Raw genomic sequence first — 21,037 nt, 5'->3', positions numbered from 1 at the left:
AAAGCTTGTGTTAAATTGCCATGTTCATAAAGCGAGGTTGCAGAAATGGCTTGAAGTGTGCGTGTGGAAACATTAGGCATGGGTCTTTAACCGCCTGATGCATGCATTATTAAATCACTACGGGAAGTTGGATGTTTCTTTTAGCTTCAAAACAAGAATGCAATGATTCTAATCCAGATGTTACACATCTGCCACCATGAATTTAGTGTTGTATTGTAAAGTCATCTAAGTAAATGACAATTTCTTGATACACGTATAAAATAAAAAACAACAATAAAACATATAGTATGGTTATCATAATGAATTATGATATTAATTATATTACCCATCACACATTTTCACACATATCTTGCTGTCTTTAGTATAAATCCCTGCTGCTGTTGCTCTGAATTCATATAATTTAATAAAATCACATAATTCATTTTTTGTAAATAAATCATGATTAAAGGTAATCGCAATAAAATTTTATGGAAAACCCCATTGAAATGCCCAGTTATCACATATCAAAGTCCATTACAGTGGACAGAGGTATATTATTTTACATACAGAAACTGTATCTCCTGGAAACAGAAAATAATTTAGAGGTACTTTGTACTACTTTGGTCAGTCACTGTATAAACAGGAGAGTTTAATGATCAAAAGAGGTTAAAAAGTAAAGGACTCCAAAATGAAAATTTGCTAAAAAAATTTGATAAATTTTGCATTGCATCACTTGCTCACCAATTTATCTTCTGCAGTGTATGGGTGCCGTCAGAATGAGATTCCGAACAGCTGATTAAAATATCACAATAATCCAGTCTGTCAATTAAAATCTTGCATGTTTGTAAGAAACAACTCCATTATTATTATTTTTTTTTAACCATTCCCAAAAAATGAGTCTGTAAACCATAATAACACAATCCTTAATACCTCCAGTGAATGGATGGCCTGTCAGGGTGAGTCAGTTTTCAGTAAATTGTTATTTTTGTGTGAACTATTCCTTTAATGGTGAAGTAAATGTAACATCACACTTTAAATCCAGATCATTGAGATCTTACCACAGCTGACCTGCAAAAAATGTGATGATGTAATGGTTGCAATTCCCTTGTTAGAAACATATTGTTAGAACAAGAATTATAAGTGAACAAGCTTAGTATTAAAGAAAAAATAAATAAATGTGCATGCGCGCGCACACACACACACACACACACAATTATCGCGGGCTGGTGGAAATCGGCTTAGGTCCTCCTTTCTAAGTGTCAGACCCCAGAAGGTTAATTCAGTTAATTAACTTTGACTACAAGTAAATGAGTAAAAGAACGTGTAACCGTCTGATGTGTGGTGAAAGGGTTTGTTAGGGTCAAAAAAAGAGGAGGGTCCTTGCCCCACCATCCCACAGCCCTGTTTTCCTCGTGGTATAAGCATGTTAAGATTCTCTTAGCAGCAACATAAGGATAGATTTAGTACTAGTACATCAGCATAGTGTATTATACTTACTAGTGTATTATTAGTCAGTTAATGCAGTAACCCACCCAATCATATTAATGGTAAATGGACTGCATTTAAATAACGCTTTCAACAGACCACATGGCCATCCAAAGCGCTTTACAATTTTGCCTCACATTCACCCATACACTCACACATTCACACACCGACTGCGGTGTCTGCCATTCAAGGCGCCATCCAGCTCTTCGGGAGCAGCTGGGGTTAGGTGTCTTGCTCAAGGACACCTCGACACTTGGTCAGGTGGAGCCGGGGATCTAACCACCAACCTTCCGGTTTGTAGACAACCTACATGAACCACTGAGCCACTGCCATTATATATAACCATTAACTAAAGAGGACTAAAAAAGGTGATGAACAGACATGTATCCAGTGTCTAAATGATTAGGGTTATGTACAGTAATAAACACATAAGGAGAATAGCAGTGGTCTGTGGTGCCATCAGGTCACAAGCACTGACCTGTAGGACAAGTTTAGCTCTTGTTGAGATCATCTTTTGAGAAATATGGTATTATATGGTATTTTAAATAATAAAACTCTTGTCAGAATAAAAGTTGCCATGCTTTGCATTACCGATTTTAAGTTTCTGTTCTGTTGCTGAACTAGTATAAAATATTGCAGTGGAAAGTTTAAAGGGAAAGCTCACCCAAAAATGTAAATTCTGTGATCATGACATTAAAACCCATAAGACTTTGTTCATCTTTGAAACACAGATATTTGTAATGAAACCTGAGTGATTCTTCCAAAATTGTGATGCTTCAAAAAGTTAATGAAGGCATCATGATAGCATTCCTTGTGTATTGAGATTAATACTTATACAGATTGTGTCTTCTGAAGAGACACAATGTTTATATGTGAATAAAAGACCTAAACCAAATCTCTTGACCAAATAAGGTGATCGTGTCTCTTCAGAAAACTTGGATGAAACTGCTCAATTCATACAGATTTATTTTCAAATACAGATTTATTTTACTTATATTTGAAGTGTCAATGTTTGGAGGGACAAAAATCTCTCAGGTTTCATCAAAAATATCTTAATTTGTGTTGATGAATGAAAAAGAATGAAAGTATTTTGTGTTTGGAATGACATGAGGGTGAGTAAAGGACAGAATTTTCATTTTTGGGTGAACTATCCCTTTTTAGCACTGCTTCCACCACATTTTACGTAATTTATTTAGTAAAAGTTCAATATAATTTAGTTTAACAATATAATCAGTTTGAGTTAGTAATATTAAATAAAATGTGATAGTGATAGGAGGGCACAGTATTCATAGGCACCCACCCAGTCAAAATATATGATGAATCAATATTCAATTCCTCTCACCTTGTCCATTCTGCCCACACATTAACTGTAATTGATGTCAGCAAGTCGGTCCTGACTCTGCATCGTTGAACGTGGCTCTATTTGGCCTCTTTATTAAGGAAGAGCAGATTTGGCAGTGATTTGGACTAAATTCCCATTCTGCCTTGAGGGAGCCATAAAAAATGACAAAACCTGTTGTGGAATGACTTATGGCCCACCTTTATCTACCGGCAGATCGATGGTGGAGACACAGAGGGTCAAGCCCTCTCCACCTCCTGCATTATAGCTCTGCTACAAACTCACGCACAGGAATCACCTTTACAACATACCACTACATAAGTTAAAGATGAGATGGATGGATGTTTTCAAACAGAGCACACTGACTTGTTGAGAGAAGAGACAGTGCTGCTGGAAGCGGCTGTGGAACAGTCAAGTGAGAAACAGTGGACAGCGTTTGGTGTGTTTCTTCAAGAACGAGACAGATCTCAAAGCTGCAGGCTTGCAAACTAATCAAATTACATTTACGCAAACTTGCCCATGCGTGTATCACTGTCTTTCCCATTTGCACACATGCATAAAGAGATGTGCATTTTGATGGGTCAATAAAGAGTAGTGAGTGAAGGTGCGGATGGGAGGTTCACCTCCTGGTCTATTTTTAGTGTTTATTATTCACACATCAGTGCACACACACTCCCCCTCGCAGAGTATGTGTCTCTCCCTTACTTTTGGTTAAACACACTGACTCTCAAAGGACTTTCAAGGACGTTCTTGCATCTTCTTTTAGTACATATACCGATCCCAAACCCCACCATGCCTATGAGAGTGTCTACTATAGTTCACTCATGAAAGTTCCGTCATCATTTACTCACACTCATGTCGTTCCAAACTTGTATGGCTTACTTTCTTACGTCGAAATCAATAGGGAGATTATTTTCCATCCAATTTGTGCTCATTAGCCTTGTGAAGATGATTCGTCCATTTGTGCACTGTATAATACATCTGTATAAAGCCATACAATAGCTGTGGTTGAAAAACAGATCAAATGAAAGTCTTTTGCTGATATATTCTGTGGGTCCTGAGAACTGCTGCAACTGGATTATTGAGTCATTTAGAACTTGATCAGTCAATTAGTGAACAAATCATTCAGAGCTGTTTAGAGAACTGGAACAAACGATTAGTTGAAATGATCTTGCTCAAAATAATTATTTGTTCGCCAATTGGACATCACTTCTCTCATTAACACACCAAGTAGTGTTAGGAAGAAGATTTTGAATATATACATTTTAAGCTTTATGGGCAATTTTATGCTACGTTTGCTCTGAAGTCTGCATGATTTTTGAAGCTGTAAAGGTCCCATGCATTGAAATTGCATGTAAAAGATATATGTGGTTTACAGTGAAATGTAATAATGAAATGAGCATGAAATGATAATCATCTTTTATAAATCTGCACTACCATTTAAAAGTTTGGTGTACATTCAATTTATTTATTTATTTATTATTACCTTTATTATTTTTTAAATGTCTACTTTTATGTACCAAGGGCACATTAAAATGATTAAAAGTGACAATGAAGACATTTATATCTATTTTTTGAAATAACATTTATTTATTTATTTGATTTATTTTTCAAATTAACATTTATTTATAAAAAAGTAAAAAATATCTTTCAAAACTTTCAAATTTGAATAATTTTTCACAATATGAATGTTTTTACTGTATTTTTGATTAAAAAAATGCAGCCTTGGTAAGCATAAAAGTGCATTGAAATAAAAAAAAACGCCTCAAGGTTACGTATGTAACCCTAGTTCCTTGAGGGAACGAGACGCTGCGTCGAAAACGCTTTGGGGAACGTCCCTGACGAGACCAACTCTGAATATAGTGTGCAATCTGTCCATCGGACGGGCGTGATGTCACGGGCAGGGTGACGTAGCGACCAGGAAGCTATATAAGCACGTGCCGTGCAGCTGGCTTCAGCTTCGAGTAGGGAAGCAAGCGCCGGCAGGGGTGCCGGGAGTATGGCTCTGCGATGCAGCGTCTCGTTCCCTCAAGGAACTAGGGTTACATACGTAACCTTGAGGCGCTCCTTTTCGGGAACTCGAGCTGCGTCGAAAACGCTTTGGGGAACGATATGCCAACGCTGCCAGACTACCAAAGCCCTGCCTAGTGTGTATCCGAAGAGCACAGCTTAGGACGAGAGAACAGAAGAGCCCGGAGTGGCTCGCATATCAAGATCGTAGAATCTGACAAATGTAGAGGGCGTGGACCACCCCGCAGCGTTGCAGATGTCCAAGAGGGACACACCTGCTGAGAAGGCCTTGGAGGCCGCCATACCCCGAGTAGAGTGAGCCTTGGCCCCCAAAGGGGGGGGGGGACCAGAGGACTCATAGGAAACGTTGATAGCCTCGACTATCCAACGACTAAGGGTCTGCTTGGTGGCAGGGGAACCCTTGTTAGTAGGACCGTAGCAAACAAGCAATTGGTCAGACTTTCTCCACAGGGCAGCTCTGTGGACGTATGCGTTCAGTGCTCGCACTGGACACATACAGTTTAGCTTCTCTTGGTCTGGCTCCCGAAAGGGAGGAGGACAAAAGGCCTGCAGTACGACAGGTTGTGGTGTAACAGAGGGAACCTTTGGAACATAACCCGCTCGACGGTATAAGAATGCTTTGGCCATACCAGGGGCAAAGTCTAAATAAGTAGGGGCCACTGAAAGGGCCTGGAGATCTCCAACTCGTTTTAGCGAGGTGATTGCCAGTAGCAGGGCAGTTTTCAGTGTCAGATGTCTATCTGAGATATCTTGTATTGGATCGAATGGAGCTTTACAAAGAGCCTCTAGAACCACAACCAAATCCCATGGGGGAATACGGGACCGTACTGGAGGTCTCAGCCTCTGTGCACCTCGGAGGAAACGTGTAACTAGGGGGTGTCTACCCACTGACTGATCATTGAAAGGGACATGGAAAGCAGCTATGGCCGCCACATACACCTTTAAGGTGGAGTGGGATAACCCCGCAGAGAGCCTAGCTTGTAAGAACTCCAGAACTGTACCAACTGGGCAGTTAACAGGGTCAAGGTGGCGATCTCTGCACCATGAAGTAAAGAATGACCACTTCAGGGCGTACAGTTTCCTCGTAGAGGGAGCTCTGGATTGGAGTAGGGTCTCAACAACCTCAGTTGAGAGACCAGCTGCTAACAGTTGTGCCCCCTCAGGGGCCACACCCACAGCTTGAACGACTCCGGGCGAGGGTGAATATTTTGCCCTACGCCTGAGAGAGCAGATCTGTCCTGATCGGAATCACCCATGGAGAGCCGTCGAGGAGAGAGATCAGATCTGCGAGCCATACTGGGCTCGGCCAGAACGGGGCTGCTAACAACAGACGGACCCCGTCCCGGCGTACTCTCGCCAGAACTCCCGGGAGCAGAGCGATAGGGGGAAAAGCGTACAGACGAAGCCTCGGCCAGGTCTGTACCATAGCGTCCAGTCCCAGAGGAGCTGGATGAACTAGAGAGAAACAGAGGGGACATTGCGATATCTCTTGAGTCGCAAAGAGGTCCAAGAAAACTCTCCATATCTACTTCACCACCTTGGGGTGAAGCCCCCGGGTCTCGGCCCCTGTCTCGACAGTATGTCTGCTCCCACAGTCAATCTCCCAGGAATATACACTGCTCTGAACAAGAGGAGTTTGTCCTGGGACAACAGAAGGATCTGATGTGCCAGCTTGTACAAGGGGCACGGATGCCGATCTCTCTGGTGACTGATATAAGAGATCGCCAATGTGTTGTCGGTGCGCCCCAACACATGGTGACCTCTCAGGTCTGGGAGGAAATATTTCAATGCTCGATGCACAGCTAGCATCTTTAGACAACTGGTATGCCATGTCAGATGGCGACCGCTCCACAGACCGCGGGCAGGGTGGCCACTCATGACCGCACCCTAACCGGTGAGGGACGCGTCTGTCGCTAGCGTTACACGGCGACCAAGAGCTCCCAACACCGGGCCCTGATTCAAGACCCAAGGTTTCTTCCATATGTCTAAGGCACGAAGGCATCGCCGCGTGACCTGAATAGTTCAGAAAGGATTTCCCCTCGGGGAAAACCCCTTGGTCTTGAGCCACCACTGTAGGGGCCTAAAAGGCCAAAAAGGTATCCCGTTGGACGCAGCTGCCATGAGGCCTAACAGTCTCTGAAACTGCTTGACAGTGAGTGACTGGCCATCTTTGACTCTCTTGACTGATGTGAGGATCGACTCGATCCGAGCAGGAGACTTACGTGCCTGCATCGTGGTCGAATTCCATACTACGCCTAGATAGGTGGTTCTCTGAACTGGAGAAAGTACACTCTTCTTGGCATTCAGTCTCAAACCCAGCTCCCCCATATGGGCGAGAACGACACCTCGATGTCGAACCGCCATCTGCTCTGATTGAGCTAGAATCAAGCAATCGTCGATATAATTTAGAATGCGGATGCCCTGCATACGGAGGGATACCAGAGCCGCATCTACACATTTTGTGAACGTGCGGGGTGAGAGTGCAAGGCCGAAGGGAAGTACTCGATATTGGTAGGCTTTGCCCCCGAAAGCGAACCTTAGAGACTTCCTGTGTTTTGGAAGGATGGAATTGTGGAAGTATGCGTCTTTGAGATCTATTGCGACAAACCAGTCCTCGGATCTGATTTGGGCTACATCCTGTTTGACAGTGAGCATTTTAAACTTCAGTGACATAACTGAGAGGTTTGGATGACGTAAGTCTAAGATCGGACGCAACCTCCCCCATCCTTCTTTGGAACTATGAAATACCGGCGGTAAAATCCGGATTCCCTGTCTAGAGGAGGGACCACCTCGATGACCGCCTTCCTTAATAGGGTATTCACTTCTTGTTCCATCACCAGAGCCTGCTGGGGGCCGACTACTGTCGGTGTAACCCCATTGAATGTCAGCGGGACCCGTTGAGATACATTTGGCAGTAGTTTTCACGCTGCTAACTGATGTACTAAGGGAATCAGCCTCTCGAGACTGACCTCTGGTGTAAGAGGCCCCCGAAGGGGCGGCGAGCGTCTCAGCTCCGCTACGCTCACGGGCGGAAATAACTGAGAGCAGTGCTCGCTGGAAGCCGCTGCACCCTGAAACTCTTGCAGGGTTGGCAGACCCACCTCCCGAGGGCACTGAGGTGAGACGGGCACCGTGTAATGAGGTGGACACCGCTCTACCCCAGTAGGGGCCGCCCTCTGTAGTCGTGACCGAAATGCGTCATGACTTTTTGGCCGTTGAACTCCCAGTCTGCTCTTTCAGACTAGGCTGGGAAGTCACTGGCCCGGAGCGTTGCTTCAGCCTCTGGTCCCGTTTGCTTAAGCGGGGGAACACGGGCTGCAACACTCTGTTTGTACGCGGAGGGGGCTGCTCCTGCCCAGCAGTCCCTCCAGTACATCTAACTTCATGAGTCAAATAAATTGTCATTATATTCCTCAGAATTTAATGCAATCAAACAATCAGACAAGTAGACACGGTCTGGATTGAGATAAAATTCACATAGAAGTGATATATTGACCTCCTTTAAGTTAGATAATGGTCATTAGATTCCTCAGAATCTAATGCAATTCAACAATCAGACAAGTAAACACGGTCTAGATTGTGAGAAAGTACACATTGTAGTGATATATTGACTTCTCAATGTCATTAAATTCCTCAGAATTTAAAATAATCAAACAATCAGACAGGTAAACACGGTCTAGATTGTGATAAAGTACACATTGTAGTGATATATTGACTTCTCAATGTCATTAAATTCCTCAGAATTTAAAATAATCAAACAATCAGACAAGTAAACACGGTCTAGATTGTGATAAAGTACACTTTGAAGTGGTAGAACTAACTCCTGCTTATTAAATGGAGTTTAAATAACCAGACACGTGGTCGGGTATGGAAAAATTAACATCAAAACTGAAAATGATGTAATACACGCGTTGCCTCGACAGCGCGCTAGAAGCTTAGTCACACAAACAATATTAATCCCCTCAGAGATTAAATAGCTGCTCATTAACGCTACCCATATAAGGCATAACACTGTTTGTTTTATACTGTGCTTATGCAACTTTATGTTTGTGCAACTACAAGCTCGCCAACGCCCTCCGTGTCAATCTCCTCGGAGAAAGAAAGGCAGAGCGTCAAGCCCGATGCTCGGGGGGGAAGAACCGAAGCTCGGGCTTCCGAACCCCGGAATCAGGCAGATCTGGTGGATAAGGTAGGAGATAAGGACCTGCCCGTCTCCATTCCTTCTAGCAGATCGATCCGCGAACCCAACGAATGCCGGCGCGGCTCCGCCTCGGCGAAAGCGGAACCGGCATCGCGAGGAACGCTGGCGAAGGCTCACTTCTCGAAGAGAGCCCTCCGGGATCGAAGCGTCCGCATTGGCACTATCGTTTACAATGCGGGCAGTCGGCCCCCTCGAGAGCTGACTCAGCGTGCTTCGATCCCAGGCAAGCCACGCACAAACTGTGTGTATCCCCACTCGTAATGTAGCGAGGGCAGGGAGGAACACACATCTATAACGTGGCTTGGAATCGCCCTTAATATGTTGGTCTATGCTTTTACTTTTGGCATATTGAGCTGTTTTAGCTATCTTTTAATGGCTAGGGACAGACAACAATAAATAGGACCAACGGGACAGACTTTTGACATGCACACACAGAGCGCTTGCTGACAGAGCGAAGCTGAAGCCAGCTGCACGGCACGTGCTTATATAGCTTCCTGGTCGCTACGTCACCCTGCCCGTGACGTCACGCCCGTCCGATGGACAGATTGCACACTATATTCAGAGTTGGTCTCGTCAGGGACGTTCCCCAAAGCGTTTTCGATGCAGCTCGAGTTCCCGAAAAGGAACATATTTTTCCTTCCTTTCTATTTATCTTACATCTCTCTCTCTCTCTCTCTCTCTCTCTCTCTCTCTCTCTCTTTCTCTCGCAGTTTCATGTAGATATTGTGGCTTATATGTGCATTTAACATGCTTACATTGTGCTCTTGTCATCTGATCTCTATGTCAGTCATACTGGCTCAACACTTTAGCCCATCTAGATACGGCAGTGATCTGGCACTCTGGTCTGCTCTCATATCTCTGATCCACAGACCATTTCAACAGCCAGCAAATGATACTGAGATTTCACTCAGGTTTCAATTTCACACAGATATCCAACCAGCATGTCTTGCATACTAATCTTCTACAGTAGTTGGAATATGTAAAATGTAAAATAAGAGTAAATTAGAGGTCTTCAGCCTTTTCATGCCATGGACCCCTTAAACAGACAGAGGAAGAGAAACAGATTGCTGCAATTTTAAGCTGGCTGCATGGTAACAATGCATATGGTACCATATTAATGTATTTACACACATATTACTGTATTCACATACTTTCATTGTGAAGCCATTAAATAACCATTGACATGTATATTATACAGTACTATACATTACATTGAGTTTCTTCAGTTTTTGGTTGACATTAAAGCAATATTTTATTTCTTTTTCATATACATTTTTTTTTTCATGATTTAGAAAGGAAATATGAATTGCCATAAATGTTGAAAAAAGTGAGGTAAACAGCACATAACTCTGATTCAGCAAAGACCTTATGAATATTCAGAACTCATTACCTTATTTATTCTGTGTTGACCTTTTGTTCATTATGTTCTGTCATCAGGCAAAACACATGTCCAGATTATTTGTGGAGAAAGACAGACTATGACGTTTCCTGAGATGTCAAGAATTTTCCTGGGGGACAGAAAGAGAACGCAAGTAATGTGGAGAGAAAAAGAGGCTTTTTAACCTTTAGCTTTTTGGATGCCATGGCAAAAGGCTTTTAACAGTAGAGCTTTATAATTTGACTATGAAAAACAAGCTAAACAACTAAAACAGCTACCATTAATAATTAATTAAAGAGTGCAATATTATATTCATCAAATTCAGTTTTTAATGCATTCAAAATAAAATTATTATTTGAGAAAGAAATCTAATAAAAATTAATACAGAAATGTATTTTTATATTAATATGGATTGTACATTGCTGAAGCAAAATAAAACACCTATAAGTGTACTATTGTGGTGGTCAACACTTAATAATAATTAATGCATTTCTTTACGTTAAATATTTAAAAAAAAAGTAGGACAACAGGGCCTTGATGGTCAGGTGTATTCATTTCTGATGAGCTGCTGTTTTAATCCAGATGTGCCCATGTGTTGCCAAGCCAATGTTCATTTTAGATGAGCGCAAGCAAGCTCAGACAAGCCATTCCAAGTCAGCCAGACATAACAACACAAGCTGGACTAATTGTAAACACTCAATTTTCAGAACCATTTTGTGTCTATGGAGCATATACAGTAGGGATGGTACAGAAGGAAGCCAGAAACAGCAGAAAATGTATGAAGGGAAGCATAACAATGAAGCAGGTCCAGAGTGCTATTAATCCTTTTACAGCACATTTAAAGAGGGCACTGTACACTCAAAGCTGAATATGTCACGGTAGGGTTTAGGAGAAACACAAAGAGAGGGTTGGATCCAAATGCAGGTAAGGGTTTTATTTAAACAGAAGGGTAAATACAAAATAAACAGTCATGAGAGACAAACAAAACCAAAAGAGGGAACCGGATGAAACGGGGAACTCGGAAGAACAAGAAGGTAGAGGAAGTCTTGGGGAACGAGAGCATGAGACACATAGGGTAAGGACTCCATAAAGACGACAGAGAAAGACAGCTCTATATAGGGAGACTAATGACTAAGGATAGTCAACACCTGTGCGATTTAATTGGAGTGCAATTACTGTGACGACATGACCAGACAAGCGGAATTAAAGTGCCTATGGTGAAGTGCCTAAGGAGAAGTGCGCTCACTAGGGGACACCCAGGAAACAGAGACTGATAGCGTGACATTACCCCCTCCCCTACGGAGCAGCTACCAGATGCTCCACCTGAAACCCCGGAAAACCCAACAGAAAAAGAGGTAGGAGGGAGGTGAAGCGGAGGCGGACTAGGGGGAGGGACGGAGGGTCAGAAAACAGAGACAAACAACCAGGTGAAAAGGAGAGACAAAGACAGGACAACCAGGTAAAATGGAAGAAAAGAGACGGAACAACCAGACGTGATGGAAAGGCAGAGACAGGAAGGTGTAACACAAAACAAGGAGTCCAGGAGGGTGGTGGACCGGCGGAAGGAAAGAGGGGAGGGACGGAGGGCCAGGTCCAACGGAGGAAAATAGAAAAAACAAAAAACAAATGAAAACAAAAACATTGGTAATTGGAAGACATTAGGTGATGCCCACCCGGGCGGAACAGAGGGCCATCACACCCATGTGGTCAACGCAGAAGCCCCCCCAGGGCGAAGCGGAAGGCCACCACCTCCACGTGGTCGCGGCCGAAGTCCCCCAGGGCGGAGCGGATGACCACCACGTGGTTGCGACCGGAGTCCCCCAGGACGGAGCGGATGACCACCACGTCCTCTTGGTCACCGCCGGAGTCCCCCAGGGCGGAGCGGATAACCACCACGTCCTCATGGTCACCGTCGGAGTCTCCCAGGGCGGAGCGGATGACCACCACGTCCTCATGGTCACCGTCGGAGTCCCCCAGGACGAAGCGGTCTCGGGCACTGCATCGGGAACGGCCTCCGGCACCGCATCGGGAACGGTTTCGGACCCCGCCTCGGTCTCGGCCTCTGGAACAGCATCGGGCACCGCCTCGGGCTCGGGAACAGCATCGGCATCGGCCTCTGGAACAGCATCGGGCACCGCCTCCGGAACAGCATCGGCTTTGGGAACAGCATCGGCCTCGGGAACAGCATCGGCCTCGGGAACAGCATCGGGCTCCGCCTCGGCATCGGGCACCGCGTCGGTCTCGGCCTCTGGAACAGCATCGGGCACCGCGTCGGCCTCTGCATCGGGCTCCGCCTCGGGAACTGCATCGGGCACCGCCTCGGGAACTGCATCGGGCACCGCCTCGGGAACAGCATCGGGCACCGCCTCGGGAACTGCATCGGGCACCGCCTCGGGAACTGCATCGGGCACCGCCTCGGGAACTGCATCGGGCACCGCCTCGGGAACTGCATCGGGCACCGCCTCGGGAACTGCATCGAGCACCGCCTCGGGAACTGCATCGGGCACCGCCTCGGGAACAGCATCGGGCACCGCCTCGGGAACAGCCTCGGCCTCTCGAACAGCATCGAGCACCTCCTCGGGAACAGTCTTGGCCACAGCATCGGGCACCGCCTCGGGAACAGCCTCGGCCTCTCGAACAGCATCGAGCACCTCCTCGGGAACAGCCTCGGCCTCGGGAACAGCATCGGGCACCGCCTCGGGAACAGCCTCGGGAACTGCATCGAGCACCGCCTCGGGAACTGCCTCGGGAACTGCATCGGGCACCGCCTCGGGAACAGCATCGGGCACCGCCTCGGGAACAGCATCGGGCACCGCCTCGGGAACAGCATCGGGCACCTCCTCGGGAACAGCCTCGGGAACTGCATCGAGCACCGCCTCGGGAACTGCATCGGGCACCGCCTCGGGAACAGCATCGGGCACCTCCTCGGGAACAGCCTCGGCCTCGGGAACAGCCTCGGCCACCGCCTCGGCCTCCGGAACAGCAGCGGGCACCGCCTCGGTCTCCGGAACAGCAGCGGGCACCGCATCGGGAACAGCCTCAGCCACCGCCTCCGGAACAGCAGCGGGCACCGCATCGGGAATGGCCTCATGGATGGCAGCGGCCCGCTCGGGAACGTTCTCCGGGTCCTGAGGAACAGTAGCTGCCTGTCTCCTCCTCCGCCCTCTACGATGGAGAATCGGTGTCGTTGAGTCGGCCATCTTGTGCTGTGGTGCTGGGCTGGCAGCCATCTTGGGCTGTGGCGCTGGGCTGGCGGCCATCTTGGGCTGTGGCGCTAGGCTGGCGGCCATCTTGTGCTGTGGTGCTGGGCTGGTAGCCATCTTGTGCTGTGGGGCTGAGCTGGCAGCCATTTGATGCCGCTGCACAGGACTGGCGGCCATCTGGTACCACGGCTCTGGCTCAGCCGATCTGCATCTCCCCTCTCCTCTCGGGACATCCTGGGGAAATGGCAGCCCCCATCCGAATCTCGGTTCGATGGGAGGCCACAGTGGCGATCGCTGCCGGACCTCCTCTCGACCGCTTGCTCCGGAGCGACCTCCCCTGGTCCCCCGGAACACCACTAGGCGAGAGCCCTCAAAACCATTTCGCTTGCTGGCTGATGAAGACATGGCAGCAGACATACCGCTGGATCCTTGATTGATGGAGTCCTTCTGTCACAGTAGGGTTTAGGAGAAACACAAAGAGAGGGTTGGATCCAAATGCAGGTAAGGGTTTTATTTAAACAGAAGGGTAAATACAAAATAAACAGTCATGAGAGACAAACAAAACCAAAAGAGGGAACCGGATGAAACGGGGAACTCGGAAGAACAAGAAGGTAGAGGAAGTCTTGGGGAACGAGAGCATGAGACACATAGGGTAAGGACTCCATAAAGACGACAGAGAAAGACAGCTCTATATAGGGAGACTAATGACTAAGGATAGTCAACACCTGTGCGATTTAATTGGAGTGCAATTACTGTGACGACATGACCAGACAAGCGGAATTAAAGTGCCTATGGTGAAGTGCCTAAGGAGAAGTGCGCTCACTAGGGGACACCCAGGAAACAGAGACTGATAGCGTGACAGAATAAGAGTGTTGTTGAACTGCTTAAAGGCTGATGTGCACAAATGCTGCGATTATGTTTCATGCATATTTCAGCAATGCTAATGCGGTTTTATTGCACAGAATGAAAGAACATCTACATATGATTCTTATTACATTATATGATATAAAATGACAAATTCTGAAATAATGATTTTGAGAAATTTCTAATTCCTCTGGTAAATGAAAAAGTGACATCAAAATTAAATTCTGACAGGTAGAATTTGGAGACATATTGTCATGCAGGATTATGCTGTAAAGAAGACAATGTTAGCCAGATGAGCTTATGAAGCCGACTCCCCTCGTGTCCTTGTGGAATGGATGCGGTATGTGTGATGCAATGTGAATGTGATGTAACACAATAGCATTCTATGGCCAGCAATTTGTTTGGCCCGTCTTTGCAAGCTTTCACCGTTGTGAGTGCTCAGATCAATACCATCAGCTCTAAGCATCTGTCTAAAATACATCATCCTATTGAATCGACTTCTCTCCGAAGGCATGTACTGTAGAAATGCAGCGAATAAATATAGCACAAATATGTTTATAATAGCCTGTATGGAGAGACTATTTTGTGCATGGGATATTTAGCAGCTACTTACAGCTGAGTGTACAGCATGAACACCACATGCAAATTAGCTTTTTTATATGTTTGACATCTTTGATATTTCATTCATTCATTAAAATACTATCTATTTATATGTGTATGAATGAATGTGTATATGAATGTGCAGTGGCGGCTTTTGCCAGTTCTCTCAGGGGGGGCAAATGTTTGCTCGATTAATGAGGAAAGGTCACCCATTCAATTGATAAATTCATGGCTAGTTAAAGATGTAAAGGGAACTGAACTACTATAGTATTAATTAAAAATAAACTGACATTAGGAATCAATCTATTGCTCTCCTTATGTTTCTATATGCGTATTAACAGCAGCATCAAATGAAGACTGATGCCAGGATGTGGTTTTTCCAAAAAAAACTTTTACTTTATACGACTTCCCGCCCTATGTAGATACTTGTTTGATGATTGGTTGTCCTAATTCTTTAATTACCAATTTATCCTTATTGCTACGACGAATAAATAGTATTTCTTTCAATGACATGATAGAATTAATCTGCGCTGAGGTAACGTTCGCCATGATGTTGATCAAGTTCAGCTGACAAAGGCATAGCTGTCCCCGTCTCTCTGTTTTTGATAAAGATATTAAAGTAGTTTTTCTTTTTTTTTCTTGTTGTTAAAATTCAAAATAGTTTTTCAATATTATTGGATGTCGCTGTTCCCACCAGTCGTTACACAAGTTAAAGTTACACACGATGATGAAAGCACGTTAGGGCTTGCTCTCCGGAAGTCATTGAGATTGCATCGCAGTGGCTGCAGTTCGAAAAAAATGATCTTTGAATGGAAGTCTATGAGAGCACTCGGGGCGATTCTCAGTTTGACAGAAATCGCCCAAAAAGGGGCGGTACTACACACAACACGACTCGCCGTTGATTGGACTTTTTAGAGTCAGCGCAAACACTCTAGAATAGTGAAAGCTAGTGTAACACTGTGGTTGTTAAAGAAAAATGTAAAAGGAAAAAAAATCCCTTCCTTTCCTTCAGTGGTGCGTCACCCAATTGCCCTAATGGAGAAGCCGCCCCTATGCATGTGTGTGTATGTGATAGGGCTGCCCTCGACTAAAGATTTTTCTGTTTGACTAGTAGTCATTTATTTTAAGCATTAGTCGATTAACCACACATTTATTAATAAACCATTTAAATCAAGCTAATGAACCCTTTATTGCCTACATAGTCTAATTAGCACTCAAGCGCACACATAAATCTTGCCACAGCACACCAGTGGAAGTAATGATAAATGTGTCAGGGAAAATAGTCAGATTAAACTGCATTTACATTTTAATAATCTTTTGATAAACTAGTGTTTTCTGTGATTTTGGCTTAAGAGATGAATTCGGTGACACTGACTCGTCATCTTCACAGTAGTGGATGCGCCTGCATGCAAGTTTCATATGGATTACATAATCTGAGAATATTAGTTTTTTTCAGATTTGAATTGTCTCATTTCAAAGTAAACATTTCACTCTAACGATAGGCCTATATAGGCTTATGTCTGTAAAGCAAGTATACACAGAGTTAAGCGCTCAAATTCACAGAGGCCGAGACGGCAGAAAGCACATCCTGTTTGCTTTCATTATTTTACAAAAGCACAATGTTTTGTTGTTATTGTGAGTGCACACAAATAAATATAGAGGCTTTACAGATTCAAAAGATGTATTACTCTTATCTGTATGACCAAAATGACAGACTATTTTAAGAGCAAGTGACCACATCGGCGCCTCCATCTGTCCTGCTGTGAGCGCGCAATCTGTTCAGTTTTCACCCTCTGCAAAGACACTTGAATAGCGCACATTTTTCTAGGTTAATATTAGATTGAGCGGCCATGTAAAGTTGCTACTACTTACATATTTGAGATGATAAGCTATATTTGAGCCGTTAATGATCTGTCTGTCACAGACTGCGTGACCTCACCACTTCCTGTGGATTTTTTTTCTGCGACTAAGTGACTAATAAAATTTTAGTCGACCAAGCCTCTTATCGTCGACTAAAGGGCTGCCTCCTAATAGTCGACGAACCTTTAGTCAACGAGAAGAGACTCGTCAATATTGCCCAAGTATGTGAACTAACCTACATAAATGTGGTTTAAAAAGAATGGGGAAAAGAATAAAGATGTAGTCCACCAAAAAAATTTACATTTTGTCATAATTTATTTATCCTCATGCTGTTCCAAACCTGTATGACTTACTTTTGCTGAAAAAAAAAAATATATATATTTTGTAGAATGTTGGTAAACAAAACATTTTAGTTCCCATTTACTTCCATAGTATTTTTTCTTTTAAATTATGACAATTTATATATGTTTTTGGTGGGTTATGTCTTTGAAAGAAAATTATGTAAAAATGATTGCTGTCATTATATTTTGTAAGGAATTTATAAAAAACGTGTGAAAAATTCTATGTGGATACTACATGGATTGATGAATGACAATGTACTGTAGTTGGTCAATATAATTTACTAAAATATATATTAGGGTATTATTTATATTATTTAAAATAAAAACATTATTATTTGCTTTGAAAACATATTCATGGCAGATCAAATTCTTTATACAGTATATGTGGTATTGCTGCTTTGGGCACATGTTTCTCAGACCAAGAGATGGCATTTAAACTAGTAGTTTCAAATATTTTTCTCCACACAAGCCAAAGCACATGGAAACATTATAAGCACTTATAAAGAGCTGGAAAAGACAGCACCCTACTGCATGGCTTTATATAGCACAGCAAACTCACAGAGAGAGGATCAAAGATGAAGAGAAAACATGCTGATTTATTAAAATACCTTCTGCCTCAACACAACCCAGAACAACATTGTCTTGAAAAGGAGAGAGAGAGGGAAGAGAGAGAAATGGAAATGAGGATAGTCATTGCAGCATTTGCTAAACATCAACAAACGTCATTTCAAAACCATGGACAGACATAAGGGGTTGGTCTTCTGCTGTTGTAATAGCCTTCAGTCTTCTAGGAAGGCTTCATACTTGAGGAAGATACATTGATCCAGGGATTTGCTCCTATTTATGTGCAGTTGTGATCTTAATTCAACCCCAAAGATGTTCAGTGGAGTTCAAGCTTTGTGCAGGCCAGTCAAGATCAGTTAACCTTTTCTATATGAACCTTGCTTTGTATATTATAATTCTGAAACAGAACAGGTATGCCCAGTTCTACCTAACATGTTTCTGTGAAGAGACTGAATGGCTGTAGCTGTTTCTGGAGCTTGATTAAAGGTGCATGTTCAGGCGCATTACTAGCGCAATGCTATTTTAAGGAGCTGAAAATAGACTGTGCCATAGACCAACTCAAACCTGGTCTAAAGTCTGGGTGCAATGTTTGTTCTTTGTTATTTAAATAGCGTGTTAGTATAGGCAGGTCCGCAACAAGGCGTACACGCTGCTTATTAAACACTCATTAAACACAGGGACGCACAGCAGCACACAAACATGCCAAATGTAAAAAATGTAAGGATTGCAATGCATAAGATTTTTTGTAGGCTAATTATATATATATATATATATATATATATATACATAAATGCCTACATGTCATAATGGATAGTCATCGTATGTATTTATGTATCTATTTGCTCGCACACGAGCAGCTCCGTTTCATCTCAGAGACACGTTCTGTCTTTGTGCTTGCCGAATTCTGCCGTGTAAATAGCAAATCCGTCATGGCATGAGCACAACTGGCTCTTAAATGGAATGGAAGATGAGACTCTGATTGTTTTATTTCACGTTACGCCCCAAAAAACACCCATTACTCATTAAGAGAATAGGGACAACCCGTTTAGACCATGCGTCCGGGCATGCCAACCGTTTTTCCATCGTTAAAATAGCAAAAGTGGATTTGGACACGCCCTGAGTGCACCTGCGCAGTGCGCTTCACACTTTGCGTTTAGATAGAATAGGCCCCTTAAGTTTGGTTGAAAAATATTTTGGGGAGGTATGATTTTTCAATGTTTCTGAAAGAAGTCTCTTATGCTCACCATGGCTACATTTATTTGACTAAAAAGTAAAATGAATAAAGTACAGTAAAAAGACTAATATTATTAAATAATAATAAAATGTAAAATAACAGTTTTCTATTTGAAAATATTTACAAATTATTTTATTCCTGTGATGCAAAGAGGAATTTTCTGCAATCACTATACTCCAGTCTTCAGTGTCACATGATCCTTCAGAAATCATATGCTGATTTAATTCTTAATTTTTTTATTTTTGTGGAAATTGTGATACATTTTGTTTATTCTTCTTATTATTAAATATATATATATATATATATATATATATATATATATATATATATATTTGGTAACAATGTAAAAGCATTTAATGTGACTTTGATCAAGCATTCTACATACAAAGCCAATATAGCCTAGTTCTACTTAACAGTTAACACATCAGTTGCAGATTTCTTTTTCACTTTATTTGAATTTTTTTATTTCCGCCCTGATGATGTTACAGTAAATATTAAAATATACTAAAATTACACAAATGATTCTGTTCAAAAGGTGATTGTTTGTTATCCTTGATTGCTACTCAGTGTTGTCTTCTAATAATATGTAAGTATCTGTTATGCAGCATCTTCATATAAAAAAATAAACTTCATCTTCTATATAAAAATCTTATTTTTAATTTTGTTTTCTATTTTTTACATGTAACATCTTACAGATTATGTAAGAGGTATTTAAATGTATGAGGAAAGGTGTTATGTAACACTATCTCAATCTCTCATGGTCTTTTTAAAGGGGCCATGACATGAAAGTATTTTTTTTTAAATGTTATGTTTAAGGAGTTGCTCAAGCATGAGGAGAAAATCTGAAACTTGCAAAACTTGAACATCAAAATCTAAACCTGCATCTGTATACTATGTATATACTATGTATATATAATGAGTCCTGTCTGCTTTTGTCACAATGCACCGTTAATGTCTGGTGTAGACAGAGCGGCTGAACACCAGTGGACAGGATCTTTGGTGCGATGTTGCATAATTATTCATCAATGTCTTATGCAGAAAGATATTTGCCTGTGTCATGTCACAGATTCCACAATAGCCGTTTTTGGAGATTGATTAAATACTGTTCACAATGAGGAGGACATTTTAAGTTTTGTAACTTGCAGGGTGACTTAATGGTACAAAGACCACTTATATGTCAGAACTTAAAGGAAAAATTAATTTCTCATGTCATGACCTATTTAAGACAGAAGCAATAAAAAAGCGAAACTGAGTGGAAAGGGGATACTGCATTTAAACAGAGACAGAGAGATTTAGAGCATGTACAGGTGGACATGAGCACAGAAGAGAAAGAGAGAGTTAATGTTGTGTGATTAGAGTCTTTATTGATCAGTGCAGTTGAAACATCTTTCCTGTCCACTGAACATAACAAGAGCAGCAAGGACAAGAAAATAAGACAGCGGGAACAGAGAACAGGATGAATGAGTAGTTAGAGAGAGAGACAGAAGAAATGTATTATGCTAACCCTGAGAAAGGAAAAATCAAGAAGATGAGAGAAGTGGAGACCAAAACGCTACACTGTCTCTTAGTGCAATATTAAAGAGAATATTTGAATTGTTTGTTATAAGTGTACACATAGTCATTTTATCTAAAGATTACAAATATGCCATGTTCTGTGTTGATTCATTTTGGTGGGACTCAAGTGGGGAAAACAAATTTTACTTGATTTGATGAATACAGCCATCTCACTGGATTGATCTTTAGGTGCTCTTAGTCAATTGCTGGAATCATGCAACAAGGTTTTTATAACAATGCATGATCGGTGCTTGCCTGTCACTCTCAGAAATAAAGGAGATTTGAGGCAGTGCTTTTCTGTTATCCTGCCAAAAGCTGATTCGGGGTTCGTACAAGGTGCTCAAAGTGCTAGAAGTAGTCTACGTAAATTTGACTTTTTTAAAATTTAACCTGGAAAACCCTCA

At 42.9% G+C, this 21,037-nt stretch overlaps 1 pseudogene; it reads left to right on the top strand.

Annotated features, from left to right (window-relative positions):
* Nucleotides 1-21,037, top strand: part of LOC113099386 (neuronal acetylcholine receptor subunit beta-2-like) — a 32,031-nt pseudogene that overhangs the window by 1,025 nt on the left and 9,969 nt on the right.

Source organism: Carassius auratus, unplaced genomic scaffold (genome assembly GCF_003368295.1).
Source record: "Carassius auratus strain Wakin unplaced genomic scaffold, ASM336829v1 scaf_tig00216934, whole genome shotgun sequence".
NCBI lineage: Eukaryota > Metazoa > Chordata > Actinopteri > Cypriniformes > Cyprinidae > Carassius > Carassius auratus.
The sequence above is the reverse complement of the archived record's forward strand: the minus strand, read 5'-3'. Positions and strand labels throughout refer to the sequence as shown.